The sequence below is a fragment of the Symphalangus syndactylus genome, chromosome 8 (assembly GCF_028878055.3).
Source record: "Symphalangus syndactylus isolate Jambi chromosome 8, NHGRI_mSymSyn1-v2.1_pri, whole genome shotgun sequence".
NCBI lineage: Eukaryota > Metazoa > Chordata > Mammalia > Primates > Hylobatidae > Symphalangus > Symphalangus syndactylus.
This window is the reverse complement of record NC_072430.2, coordinates 66,125,009-66,140,488: the sequence shown is the minus strand read 5'-3', so window position 1 is coordinate 66,140,488 and position 15,480 is coordinate 66,125,009. Positions and strand designations below refer to the sequence as shown.

At 39.3% G+C, this 15,480-nt stretch overlaps 1 long non-coding RNA gene across 2 annotated transcripts in view; it reads right to left on the bottom strand.

Moving 5' to 3' along the window:
* The window catches only part of LOC134737332 (uncharacterized), a 43,003-nt gene that overhangs the window by 18,101 nt on the left and 9,422 nt on the right, over positions 1 to 15,480 (bottom strand). The window contains exons 2-3 of one of the 2 annotated variants that reach the window (XR_010122129.1): positions 2,959 to 3,318; positions 1,441 to 2,522 (exon numbers count right to left, since the gene is read on the bottom strand). This is a non-coding gene — a long non-coding RNA (uncharacterized lncRNA). Of the gene's footprint in view, positions 1 to 1,440; positions 2,523 to 2,958; positions 3,319 to 15,480 lie in introns of those variants that run through there. The other variant, XR_010122130.1, reaches the window with a different exon arrangement.

The window sequence follows — 15,480 nt, the reverse complement described above, 5'->3', positions numbered from 1 at the left end:
AGACGATGGGGTTTTCTAGATATACAATCATGTCATCTGCAAACAGGGACAATTTGACTTCCTCTTTTCCTAATTGAATACCCTTTATTTCTTTCTCCTGCCTGATTGCCCTGGCCAGAACTTCTAACGCTATGTTGAATAGGAGTGGTGAGAGAGGGCATCCCTATCTTGTGCCAGTTTTCAAAGGGAATGCTTCCAGTTTTTGACCATTCGGTATGATATTGGCTGTGAGTTTGTCATAAATAGCTCTTATTATTTTGAGATACGTCCCATCAATACCGAATTTATTGAGAGTTTTTAGCATGAAGGGCTGTTGAATTTTGTCAAAGGCCTTTTCTGCATCTATTGAGATAATCATGTGGTTTTTGTCTTTGGTTCTGTTTATATGCTGGATTACATTTATTGATTTGTGTTGAACCAGCCTTGTGTCCCAGGGATAAAGCCCACTTGATCATGGTGGATAAGCTTTTTGATGTGCTGCTGGATTCAGTTTGCCAGTATTTTATTGAGGATTTTTGCATCGATGTTCATCAAGGATATTGGTCTAAAATTCTCTTTTGTTGTTGTGTCTCTGCCAGGCTTTAGTATCAGGATGATGCTGGCCTCATAAAATGAGTTAGGGAGGATTCTCTCTTTTTCTACTGATTGGAATAGTTTCAGAAGGAATGGTACCAGCTCCTCCTTGTACCTCTGATACAATTTGGCTGTGAATCCATCTGGTCTAGGACTTTTTTTGGTTGGTAGGCTATTAATTACTGCCTCAATTTCAGAGCCTGTTATTGGTCTATTCAGAGATTCAACTTCTTCCTGGTTTAGTTTTGTGGGAGTGTATGTGTCCAGGAATTTATCCATTTCTTGTAGATTTTCTAGTTTATTTGCATAGAGTTGTTTACAGCATTCTCTGATGGTAGTTTGTATTTCTGTGGGATCGGTGGTGATATCTCCTTTATCATTTTTTATTGCGTCTATTTGATTCTTCTCTCTTTTCTTCTTTATTAGTCTTGCTAGTGGTCTATCAATTTTGTTGATCTTTTCAAAAAGCCAGCTCCTGGATTCATCTTAAAGGAAGGAGACAGGTTCCCTGACTGCCCACATTGAAGGCTGTTATCCAACCCAGAATATCATTATTAGACTTTGCACGACAGCAAAAAGTAAACTTCTGTTGTAGTAAGCCACTGACATTTTGAGATTTGATTGTCACAGCAACTAGCCTTACTTATCCTAGTACAATGAGGAAAGGGAAGCAGTTTTACACAATATGAAAATTTTTTAACCTTTATACCTTTGCTAAGGCTGCCCCCTTTTTGTTTAAACTATTTTCAACAGAATGAGGGCTCTTAGTACTTATTAGATAGCTGAAGAACAGCTATTTTTAGCAGGAAAACAAAAGACATTAAGGAGGTTCAGAGGAGAGAAAGGTACAGACAAACATAAAATGTCTGACTCTTAATGATTTTATTGTATGATGATACACATACAAATCATGTAAAATCTAAGTACGCAGGCAGTTATTTTGTGAACAATAAAGGGATAGAAGAGAATATGACCCAACAGAGGAAATAAATAGGATAAAATAATACTGTACAGGATTACATTCTACAGGCACACCATTTTAAATTATAAAATTAGAAGAGATCTCTTTTAACAATTATTCTGATAAGAAGCCTCTCAAACTTGCTATGGGTAAATATAATTTCTTTTTTAAAAAAGGAGTCAGTAAACAACATACAAAAAAATCAATTAATCAATAAACTGACAGTAAATAGCATTAAACTGCTAATCCCTAACATGTACTTCTATAGCCTAAGGAAATAATAATATTAAAAAGTTACTTGTCAGTAAAATTTCCAATCAGTGTGATAGCAATTTTTTAATCTAAAATTCCTAAGATACTGGATTCTTGAATGTTTTATTCATTTATTTTTGTTCTGTTATTCAGAAAAGTTCTTAGTTATATAAATTCACAACTTATTGGCACATCTAAAATATACAGCCATACTAAAGATTTAAGTTTGACCAACATAAAGTGTGAATATGTAAAAGGAAACCAAATGGAAGAAAATTATTCTGAATTGTCATTTAATTCTATTATAATTTGAAGATTTTAATGAAAAATTGAAAAACCACTAAATTATAATACAAATAAGTTTCATATTTAATAGCCAACAAACTCCAATATCCAATGAGCTACTAATTTCAATTTGAATCTGTTTACTTCTCTATTTCAAAGCATGGTTTTAAAGATTTAAAAAGCTGATGTTTCACACCTGTAATCCCAGCACTTTAGGGGGCCGAGGCGCGCGGATCACGAGGTCAGGAGTTTGAGACCAGCCTGACCAACATGGTGAAACCCCGTCTCTACTGAAAATACAAAAATTAGCCAGTCATGGTGGGGCGCGCCTGTAATCCCAGCTACTCAGGAGGCTGAAGCAGGAGAATAGCTTGAAGTCGGGAGGCGGAGGTTGCAGTGAGCCAAGATCGCACCATTGCACTCCAGCCTGGGCGACAGAGTGAGACGTCGTCTTAAAAAAACAAAAAACAAAAAAAAACAAAGCTGATGTTTTTTGAAAGCACCTTCTAAACTAGAAAGCATTATATGAATATAGTGTAAGATATCATTCAGCACTTTGGGAGGCCGAGGCAGGAAGATTGCTTGAGCTCAGGAGTTCGAGGCCAGCCTGGGCAACATGGCAAAATCCCGTCTCTACAAAATGTATAAAAATTAGCCAGGTGTGGTGGCATGTGCCTGTAATCCCAGCTACTCAGGAGACTGAGGCACAAGAATCACTTGAACCCAAGAGGCTGCAGTGAGCCATAATGACACCAGAGGGAGACCGTCTCAAAAAAAAAAAAAAAAAGGTATCATTCAATCTAGATGATTTAGGGACAATTTCATAACTTAACATGTAATAAAGATAAATGAAATGTAAACTTCCTCCTTTTACCCCACAGTCCTACCTTCATATCTGGGAACACGAAGATTTCAAGATGCTGTTTCATTTATTCAAATAACGTCTGTGTGGATGTGAGGGCGATCTGGCTGCGACATCTGTCACCCCATTGATCGCCAGGGTTGATTCGGCTGATCTGGCTGGCTAGGCGGGTGTCCCCTTCCTCCCTCACCGCTCCATGTGCGTCCCTCCCGAAGCTGCGCGCTCGGTCGAAGAGGACGACCATCCCCGATAGAGGAGGACCGGTCTTCGGTCAAGGGTATACGAGTAGCTGCGCTCCCCTGCTAGAACCTCCAAACAAGCTCTCAAATAACGTCTGTGTAAGTATGGCAAATCACCTACTCACTCCTTCTCACTTTCTTTTTTCCTAAAAAAGAGAAATAGAAAGGAACCACAAGATAAAGATAAGAAGTAAATCTTTACCAATTAACAAAATGAGAACTGGCCCTGTGAGATTTCCTAAGAGTCACAGAGTCCTGTGAAATTTCTACACGTTCACTGCCCTGTTTCACACGTATAAAACAGTCACATATTGGCACAAAGCTTCTTAACATTAACCAATTTTGTGTGTGTGTGTGTGTGTGTGTGTGTGACGAGTCTCGCTCTGTCACCCAGGCTGGAGTGCAGTGGCGCGATCTCAGCTCACTGCAGCCTCCACCTCCTGGGCTCAAGCAATTCTCTCATCCCAGCCTCCCAATTAGCTGGGACTACAGGCAAGCGTCACCACGCCCAGCTAACATTCACCACCATTATCTCCATAATCTCTCAATTTTTCCATTATATTATTAAGATAGGTATTAAGTATTATTTAGGAAATAAAGAAAAACATCTTTTTGTTATCGTGGATGCCTCTTGTCAGCTTGAAGCTTTAGAATATGATATACTTTTCTGAAGATGAGCACACTGGACTTGTTAAAACTAATTTTTTAACAGCTCTGTCATTGTAGTTTATTTTATTTTTATATATGTAAATTGACACCATCATAATATTGTTCTTGCCAATTACACTGTTGCAGGGATCTTTAATTTTTTGGCTAGAGAAAGATCAGTGGGAAAAACTGGCTTTCACTGATGAATTATCTCTTACAGGCATACAAACATAATGGAAAGAGGTTCTAAGGGAATAAACATGATGATTAGACAAAAGATGAGAAGTTGGCCTATATAACTGTAAAGACCTTAATAAACTCTTTGTTTCATAAGGACTTTAAGGATTAAGCTCATTTATATTACATGACATTGACAACATGACAATATGCCTGAAACTAATACATGTCTAACATTAATTCCTTCACAACGTGGTTCAGCCTTCCAAAAAGAAAAAATTAAAAAAAAAATTCCCAGTTCTGAAGTCTGTGAAGGGAGGTTGTTAATCACTCAGGCTCTGATGTCTATCAGACCTGTTTTGAATCCAGACTCTGCTACTTATCAATGACCTAGGCACTACTTGACCTCCTCAAGACTCTGCTCCTTCCTCTGCATAATGAAGATTAACAGTGTTTGTCTCATTGGGCTGCAGTGAGGATTAAACAGCATAATCTATGAACACCTCTTGGTCTGTTGCTGGTACATAAGAAGCACTCAGTAAGTGTTCGTGGTATATCTATTGTTGTTGTTGTTTTTGTCATCATTATTACTACAATACAGCTAATAGATCAAATTTGCTGATGTCAGAACCATCAGATACCAGTGCAAATGTATTTATGAAGTCTATAATGTGATTTTTAAATTTTTCTAAAACTGTTTCCCACTGAATTATTTTAAAATATTTTCTCACTGTAACCAAAAGAAGCAACCTCTGCCACCTAGTGGCTCCTTAAGACCAGTCAAGAAAAACATAAAAAGACACCAGAACAAAACACAAAAACCAAAATCCATACTTACTTTAAAAAAAGAACCCATGCTGTAGATAAAAAGACACAATACATGAAAGAAAAAATATAAATTTAAAATAATGAAATCCTATTATTTTCTCCACAGTATTATACTGTTCAAATTGCATTTGATTAATTCTTAGTAGCACCCCTGCAGAGTGACTATGAACTTTTTTTTTTTAATTTCCTCTATTTTTGTTTTCTTTTTTTTTTTTTAAATTATACTTTAAGTTTTAGGGTACATGTGCACAACGTGCAGGTTTGTTACATATGTATACATGTGCCATGTTGGTGTGCTGTACCCATTAGCTCGTCATTTACATTAGGTATATCTCCTAATGCTATCCCTCCCCCTTCCCCCCACCCCACAACTGGCCCCGGTGTGTGATGTTCCCCTTCCTGTGTCCATGTGTTCTCATTGTTCAATTCCCACCTATGAGTGGTGTTTGGTTTTTTGTCCTTGAGATAGTTTGCTGAGAATGATGGTTTCCCGCTTCATCCATGTCCCTACAAAGGACATGAACTCATCCTTTTTTATGGCTGCATAGTATTCCATAGTGTATATGTACCACATTTTCTTAATCCAGTCTATCGTTGTTGGACATTTGGGTTGGTTCCAACTCTTTGCTATTGTGAATAGTGCCGCAATAAACATACGTGTGCATGTGTCTTTATAGCAGCATGATTTATAATCCTTTGGGTATATACCCAGCAATGCGATGGCTGGGTCAAATGGTATTTCTAGTGACTATGAAACTTTGTAGCTTTTAGGCCACAGTTAAGTTTCTTGGTTTCTTCAAGTCAAAGGTGATATAATGATTTTATCCTTTATGCTTTTAAAATACAAATAAAAAAATACTGACCTAAAAAATATAAAGAGTGGTCAAGGGCCTTCTATTTGTTTCTTGGAGGGTCAGTAGATGTTTATTTTATTGTTATTATTTAAACTAAATACATATGTTTACATAAGAATGAATGAAATTTGCTGGACAAAAGCAGTAAGAAGGGTTGTCTAGAGAGAGGGAACACTGGATGTAAAGACAGATGTATCAGTCAGGTTTCTCTAGAAAAACAGAACCAATAGGATGCACGCATATATATGTACATACATATACATATACAGATAAATCTTACAAGAAATTGGCTTAGGTGATTACAGAGTCTGGCAGATCCAAAGATCTGTGGAGTAAGTCAGCAAGCTGGAACCCTGGATAACTAATAGTTTCAGTTTGAGTTCTAAGGCCTGATAACCAGGAGAATTGGTGCTGTAGCTCTAGTCAAAAGGCCTGCAGGCTTGAAACTGTAGAAGAGTTGATGCTACAGTTGAAGTCTGAAGGCAGAAAGAAATCCTATTTTCTAGTTGGAAGTCCATTAGGTGGACAGAATTGTTTCCTCCTCAGGGGAGGGTCAGCCTTTCTGTTCTATTCAGGCCTTCAACTTATTGGCTGAAGCTTATTAACATTAGAAAGAATAATCTGCTTTACTTGATCTACTGATTTAAATGTTAATTTCACCCTAAAATACCCACAGAAGCACCCAGAATCATGTTTGAACAAATATATCTGGGCATCCCATGGCCCAAATTGATACACAAAATTAATCATCACAGCAAAAGATCTGTAATGGCAGGTTCTGGAACTTGAAAGAAGCGCCATGTTTGGGCTCTAAGGTTCACAGATTAGGGGAGTGGATAGAAGGTGTATTAGTCTGCTACCACACTGCTGATAAAGACATACCCGAGACTGGGCCATTTACAGAGGAGAGAGAGGTTTAATGCACTTACAGTTCTATATGGCTGGGGAGACCTCATAATCATGGTGGAAGGCAAGGAGAAGCAAGTCACATCTTACATGGATAGCAGACGAGAATAGAGCTCATAGAGTGAAACTCATGTTTTTAAAACCATCAGATCCATGATACTTATTCACTATCACTAGAATAGCATGGGAAAGACCTGCCCCCATGACTCAATTATCTCCTACCAGGTATCTCCTACAACATGTGGGAATTCAAGATGAGATTTGGGTGGGGACACAGCCAAACCATATCATTCTGCCCCAGTCCCTCCCAAATCTCATGTCCTCACATTTCAAAACTAATCATGCCTTCCCAACAGTCCCCCAAAGTCTTAACTCATTTCAGCATTAACTCAAAAGTCCACAGTCCAAAGTCTCATCTGAGACAAGGCAAGTCCCTTCTGCCTATGAGCCTGTAAAATCAAAAGAAAGTTAGTTACTTCCTAGAAACAATGGGGATACAGGCATTGGGTAAATACAGCCATTCCAAATGAGAGAAATTGGCCAAAAAAAGGGGGCTACAGGCCCCATGCAAGTCCAAAATCCTAGCTGGGATTAGAGGGATGTGCCACCATGCCTGGCTAATTTTTTGTACTTTTAGTAGAGACAGGGTTTCTCCATGTTGGTCAGCCTGGTCTCAAACTCCCAACCTCAGGTGATCCGCAAAAGTGCTGGGATTACAGGCATGAGCCACCGCACCCAGCCAAGGCAGTCAAATCTTTTTTTTTTTTTTTTTTCTTTTTTTTTTTTTTTATTATACTTTAGGGTTTTAGGGTACATGTGCACAATGTGCAGGTTTGTTACATATGTATCCATGTGCCATGTTGATTTCCTGCACCCATTAACTCGTCATTTAGCATTAGGTGTAACTCCTAATGCTGTCCCTCCCCCCTCCCCCCACCCCACAACAGTCCCCGGAGCGTGATGTTCCCCTTCCTGTGTCCATGAGTTCTCATTGTTCAATTCCCACCTATGAGTGAGAACACGCGGTGTTTGGTTTTTTGTCCTTGTGATAGTTTACTGAGAATGATGTTTTCCAGTTTCATCCATGTCCCTACAAAGGACACGAACTCATCATTTTTTATGGCTGCATAGTATTCCATGGTGTATATGTGCCACATTTTCTTAATCCAGTCTATCGTTGTTGGACATTTGGGTTGGTTCCAACTCTTTGCTATTGTGAATAGTGCCGCAATAAACATACGTGTGCATGTGTCTTTATAGCAGCATGATTTTAAGTTCCAAAATGATCTCCTTTGACTCCATGTCTCATATCCAGGTCACATTGATGCAAGAGATGAATTCCCATGGTCTTGGGCAGCTCCACCCTGTGGCTTTGCTGGGTACAACCTCCCTCCTGGCTGCTTTCATGGGCTGGCATTGAGTGTCTGTGGCTTTTCCAGGTGCATGATGCAAGCTGTCAATGGATCTACCATTCTGGGGTCTGGAGGACAGTGGCCTTTTGTCACAGCTCCACTAGGCGGTGCCCCCGTAGGGACTGTGTGTGGGGGCTCTGACTCTACATTTCCCTTCTGCACTGCCCTAGCAGAGGTTCTCCCTGAGGGCCCCACCCCTGCAGCAAACTTCCGCCTGGACATCCAGGCATTTCCATACATCCTCTGAAATCTAGTCAGAGGTTCCCAAACCCCAATTCTTGACTTCTGTGCACTCGCAAGCTCAACACCACATAGATGCTTGAGGCTTGCACACTCTGAAGTCATGGCCCAAGCTCCATGTTGGCCCATTTCAGCCATGGCTGGAGGGGCTGGGATGTAGGGCACCAAGTCCTTAGACTGTACACAGCACGGCGACCCTGGGCATGACCCACAAAACCACTTTTTCCTCCTAGGCCTCTGGGCCTGTGATGGGAGGGGCTGCTGTGAAGACCTCTGACATGCCCTGGAGACGTTTTCCCCACTGCCTTGGGGATTAACATTCAGCTCCTCATTTCTTATGCAAATTTCTGCAGCAGCCTTGAATTTCTCCTCAGAAAATAGGATTTTCTTTTCTACTGCGTTGTCAAGCTGCAAATTTTATGAACTTTTATGCTCTGCTTCCCTTATAAAACTGAATTCCTTTAACAGCACCCAAGTCACCTCTTGAATGCTTTGCTGCTTAGAAATTCCTTTTGCCAGATACCCTAAATCATTTCTCTCAAGTTCAAAGTTCCACAAATCTCTAGGGCAGGGGCAAAGTGCTGCCAGTCTCTTTGCTAAAACATAACAAGAGTCACCTTTGCTCCAGTTTCCCACAAGTTCCTCATTCCTATTTGAATCCACTTCAGCCTGGACTTTATTGTCCATATCATTATTAGCATTTTTGGCAAAGCCTTCAACAAGTCTCTAGGAAGTTCCAAACTTTCCCACATTTTTCTGTCTTCTTCTGAACCCTCCTAACTATTGCAACTTCTGCCTGTTACCCAGTTCCAAAGTCGCTTCCACATTTTTGGGTATCTTTTTAGCAGTGCCTCACTCTACTGGTACCAATTTACTGTACTAGTCCGTTTTCACACTGCTCATAAAGACATACCTGAGACTGGGCAACTTATGGAAGAAAGAGAGGATTAGTGGACTTACAGGCCTCTGCAGAGGCCACACAATCATGGTGGAGGGCAAGGAGAAGCATCAGATTTTTAAAACCATCAGATCTCATGAGACTTATTCACTATCATGTGAGCAGCATGGGAAAGACCTGCCCCCATGATTAAATTACCTCCTACCGAGTCCCTCCCATGACATGTGGGAATTCAAGATGAGATTTGGGTGGGGACACAGCCATATCAGAAGGGTAGGTGGGGGCCAGATTCTCAAAGGTATTGAATGTTATGCATCTGGACTTTAAACTGTGGACTATTGGGAGCCACCATAGTTCTCTACAAAGGAAATTAGATGGCAATAATAGAAAATATTGATAAGGACAAAAGCTGCCATTGATTAAGTATCTCCTATGTGCCACAAATATTTTTGTTTCCAAATACTATCTCAATCCTTACAATAACGCTTGAAACTTTTGTTTTACTTTATTTTACTGTTTAGGAAACTGAGGCTCAGAGGAGTTAAGTAACTTATTTGAGGTCACATAGCCAATAAGAGAGGGAGGCTGGATTCAAAGATGATCTATCTCTAAAGCACATGTTCATTCTAGTAAACCAGAAGGCCTATGCCATGCTTGTTGATATGGTCACATTTTATGACAATAAATAATGTTCTCTTATTTTGATTGTTTTGAGAATTAGGGAACATATTTTGAGGGGTGAACATTGTCTCTTAAAATATTTTTGTCTACCATTGTGCACAGTAAGTGTTCAAATGCTTGCTGAATGATTCAGTGCTGTGTGCGAGCTTCCAGGAAGGGTGGGTGGAAGGTATTAAGCCTTCTCAGATGGAATTACACTTTCATCTAGTTGCTCATAATTGCATGAGGAAGCAATATTTGAACAACTCTCTCAGGATTTGTGTGCTACCATACATTAATAAATAATGTGTATTGAGTATGTTTTAGATATTAACTCATGTTAGCCTTACAATAAGCCAAGACTGAAGCACAGAAAGATTGCATAACTAGTCTAAGATCTCAGTCTATTAGTTGGTAGAGGCAAGATTCAAAGCCAAGACATTTGACTTTAGAATTCCCACTCCTAAGCACTTTACTATGCAGTTCCACTGCACTAGACTGCCTCTCAGTGAATATTTGTTATATCCCATATGATTTAGTGGGGCTGTCATCTCCTAGGACAATATTGGAGACACCAGCAGCCTATGGGCAATACGGAGAGAAGAGAGAGTTTTGATGCATGCAACTGTGCTCTGGGGCCTCCAGCCATTGGGTGAGTGGGGGCTCAAATTCAGTCTGTGCTCTGCTAGCAAAGTGCTGTGCTCTGGCCACTGTTCTTACCAAATCAGGTGCCCTGCAGGGCTGCCTCTGCCATGAGGAAAGAATGCCCTTTCCTAATTTATATGAAGGTACCATACAGGCAAAGCAGCCCTGCATGGGGATCTTATTTGGCAGGGGCAGTAAGGGGAAAATGGAGGGGACAGTGAGAAATTAATAACCTTATAGGAGAACCTCAAAAGTTGGAGAGTTCATAAAACATGATCCTCGGCTTCAGAGGTTGACCTAGAATGATCCAGCACGCTGTTCAACCACTAAAGACTCAAGAGTCAAGTCTTAAATAATTTAAAATGACCAGTTTATAATATATGGTTTTCCCTGAAAACTGCTTGTCTAATAAGTGTTATCCAAACTGAAAAAAGTTGGAAAGGTTATATTAATATTCCAATTTGTCTGAAAACAGAAATAATCATAACTATAATACAGGTAGGAGTTAATTTAGGAGATTCTCATAATCCTGCATTGGATTATATGGGCAAGCCTGAATTTGAAAACAAACAAACATAAAACTTTAGCAAACCATGATTATTTATTAAGACCACCATTATTATTTAACTTGCAAATTTTCTGCCTTGGTACATTCCTTGAACATCAGCCATTAGATATGTACATCTGTTAGATATAAAATGTTAATGTAATAAGAGTCAAATATGTAAACAGCTTGTGGTCATGATGTTCACTTCAAAACAAGGCTGAAATTCAAATCACAGAATAATGAAGATTGCATAATCAAAGAAACAGTTGGGAACATGTAATTTATCCAGAACTGTTTCTAGCTAGGACAAGTTTCTTCAAGGGGTTCTTCTACTCCAACCCCTGTCCTATCCATCAGATGCCAGATTCCTGACTACAATTTTCATTTGAGGTAGACACTATTGCAGAATCTATCTTTAAAAGGTTCTTTCACTGTGTATTTTATGAATAAAGTGAAATGACTAATTAAAAATGATCAAACTCCCACTATGCAATGAGAACTTAAAGTCTATTAAAGTTTTAATTTGACTAACACAAACATAGACATGCATGGTAGTTGATACTTTTTAAATCTCCCTTCTCCCCATGTGTTGTTTGCCTCTGACTTACATTATACTCTCTCAGAGGTTATTGTGTTCTAACTCAATAGACAACTCTCCAGAAAGCATCACTCTTTTGTCCTGAGGAAAGCCTGGTTATTTGGTTGGAAAAGACCAATTTTTAGGGATGGCCATCTGAAAAAAAGAAGTCACTTATAGGAGATAAATCCTTCCCTTGCACTTCTCAGTTTCATTTCTTATCAGAGCATGCCCAACTATAGCTATATCCTTACAGCTCTTCTTTTAAAAGCATTATTACTTACTCTTTGTAAATGACAAAAGTATCATAGACGTGAGATATTAGGTTAGTAAGGGGATGATGAGGATGATGTTGATAAAGTCAGAGAGCATTTATTGAACTCTTGTGATGGTGTGGATCAAGCAATGGGTTAATTTACATGCATTATTTAATTTTTAAACAAATATGTATGGAGCACCTACTGTAAGACTGGCACACTTCTAGGCACTAGAAGTGACGAATGAGACAAAGTCCTCATGGAACTGACATACTAGTGAAGGAGGGCAACAATAATCAAAATTAGTAAACAATTGCAGTTATCCCTCAGGATATGCATGGGATTTGTTCCAGGACTCCCTCAATACCAAAATCCTCGCATACTCAAGTCCCACAGTCAACCCTGTGGAAGTTGGCCCTCCATGTATGCAGGTTTTACATCTCGTGAATAGTGTATTTGCTTGAAAAAAAATCCATATATGTGTGGACTCACACAGTTCAGACCTGTGTTGTTCAAGGGTCAACTGTATATAATAAAATACTGGGTAGTAATAAGTGTTATAAATTTTAAAAATGGATAAAGTAATGAAAGGAGTAGTCAGAGAAGAACTCTGAGGAGGCAAAATTAAGGTAGAGACTTGAATGAAGTGAGCAAATGACCCATGAAAACATATAGGGAAAAACATTCCAGGCACAGAGAAGAGCAGGTGGAAAGGCTGAGCTGGGAGTGGCTGGAAAGTTTGAAGAACAAGGAGGCCACTGGATGGAGCAGAGTGAGGAAAGGAGACATTGAAAACAAACAAGATCAGCATGGTAGTTACTTGCTAGATCAGGTTCTGCTATATCTTAAATTTCTAAGTCTGATGGGAAGCCACTGGAGAATTTTGAGCTCTGAAATAACATGATCTGGCAGAAAGGATCATTCTTTGTGTGCTAACTCATTTACTTCTTTAAGCAAACTTATGAGGTGGATCCATTATTTCCGTATAACAGATGAGGAAACCGAGGATTGGAAAGAGTAAGTAGGTAGTGAAATCAAGATTGGAAAGCTGTTCCATCTGACTCTGGAACCAGATGCTTGACTACCAGACTTAAACTAGCATGACCATCAAAATGGAGCTGTTAGGTGTAGTAGCCAGTTTCCATGATGGCCTTCAGTGACTTATGTCTGCTTGCATCATATGCTTGTGTGGTCTTCTCCCACATTAAAAACGTGTAATTGTTCAGACCAGTAGGACTGATGGCAAGTGGCTTCTAAGGCTAGGCCATAAAAGACATTGCAACTTCTGCCTTGCTCTCTCAGATGGCTTGCTTTGGAGGAAGCCAATCACGAAGTCCTCAAGCAATCCTGAGAGAGAGGCCTATGAAGAAAGGTGCTGAAGCTTCCCACCAACAGCTCCCACTGACTTGCCAGTAGTATGAGATCCACTTTGGAAGTGGATCCTCTAGCCTCAGTAAAGCCTTCACATAACTGCATCCTGACTGACGTCTTGACAACAACCTCATGAAACACTTCAAGCCAGAACCACCAGGAATTAAGCCACTCCTGACTTACTGACACACAGAAAGCGTGAGAGATAATGTTTACTATTGCTTTAAGTTACTAAATCTTGAGAGAATTTGAGGCAGAAATAGATGACTAATATATTAAGCTTTTGGAAAAACAGATGGCTCTTATACTATTGGGTCCAAATATTATATACAATGGGAATATTAAAAATCTAAAGCATATTGACTTGTTGCCTTTAACTTTTTTTAAATGATTAAGTGGTCACTTTCTATAATTATTGAATTTCCAAGACATCTATAATTAATATATGTAACTATAAATTAATATGCAATGTTGTTCTTTATTAACTGCTAATACTCATGGACAGGAAAACAATGCTATCCATGGCCAGATGTGCTCAGATAATGATGCCTGTCCTGGTCCAGTTCAAGCATTTCTTGTCTTGGCTCTGCATCATTTATCATCCACTTTTTTTTTTTTTTGATTGAATTTCCAAGTTTTATTTTTTATTTTTTTGTTTTTTTTTTTCATTAGTATGATATCTGTCTTTTTATTATTATTATTATAATACTTAAATTTTAGGGTACATGTGCAAAATGTGCAGGTTTGTTACATATGTATCCATGTGCCATGTTGGTGTGCTGCACCCATTAACTCATCATTTAGCATTAGGTATATCTCCTAATGCTGTCCCTCCCCACTCCCCCCACCCCACAACAGTCCCCAGAGTGTGGCGTTCCCCTTCCTGTGTCCATGTGTTCTCATTGTTCAATTTCCACTTATGAGTGAGAACATGTGGTGTTTGGTTCTTTGTCCTTGCGATAGTTTACTGAGAATGATGGTTTCCAGTCTCATCCATGTCCCTACAAAGGACATGAACTCATCATTTTTTATGACTGCATAGTATTCCATGGTGTATATGTGCCACATTTTCTTAATCCAGTCTATCATTGTTGGACATTTGGGTTGGTTCCAAGTCTTTGCTATTGTGAACAGTGCCGCAATAAACATAAGTCTGCACGTGTCTTTATAACAGCATGATTTATAGTCCTTTGGGTATATACCCAGTAATGAGATTGCTGGGTCAAATGGTATTTCTAGTTCTAGATCCTTGGGGAATCCCCACGCTGACTTCCACAATGGTTGAACTAGTTTACCGTTCCACCAACAGTGTAAAAGTGTTCCTATTTCTCCACATCCTTTCCAGCACCTGTTGTTTCCTGACTTTTTAATGATCGCCATTCTAACTGGTGTGAGATGGTATCTCGTGGTTTTGATTTGCATTTCTCTGATGGCCAGTGACGATGAGCATTTTTTCATGTGTTTTTTGGCTGCATAAATGTCTTCTTTTGAGAAGTGTCTGTTCATGTCCTCTGCCCACTTTTTGATGGGGTTGTTTTTTTCTTGTAAATTTGTTTGAGTTCATTGTAGATTCTGGATATTAGCCTTTGTCAGATGAGTAGGTTGCAAAAATTTTCTCCCATTTTGTAGGTTGCCTGTTCACTGTGATGGTAGTTTCTTTTGCTGTGCAGAAGCTCTTTAGTTTAATTAGATCCCATTTGTCCATTTTGGCTTTTGTTGCCATTGCTTTTGGTGTTTTAGACATGAAGTCCTTGCCCATGCCTATGTCCTGAATGGTATTGCCTAGGTTTTCTTCTAGGGTTTTTATGGTTTTAGGTCTAACATGTAAGTCTTAATCCATCTTGAATTAATTTTTGTATAAAGTGTAAGAAAGGGATCCAGTTTCAGCTTTCTACAAATGGCTAGCCAGTTTTCCCAGCACCATTTATTAAATAGGGAATCCTTTCCCCATTGCTTGTTTTTGTCAGGTTTGTCAAAGATCAGATAGCTGTAGATATGCGGCATTATTTCTGAAGGCTCTGTTCTGTTCCATTGATCTATGTCTCTGTTTTGGTACCAGCACCATGCTGTTTTGGTTACTGTAGGCTTGTAGTATAGTTTGAAGTCAGGTAGCATGATGCCTCCAGCTTTCTTCTTTTGGCTTAGGATTGACTTGGTGATGCGGGCTCTTTTTTGGTTCCATATGAACTTTAAAGTAGTTTTTTCTAATTCTGTGAAGAAAGTCATTGGTAGCTTGATGGGGATGGCATTGAATCTATAAATTACCTTGGGCAGTATGGCCATTTTCA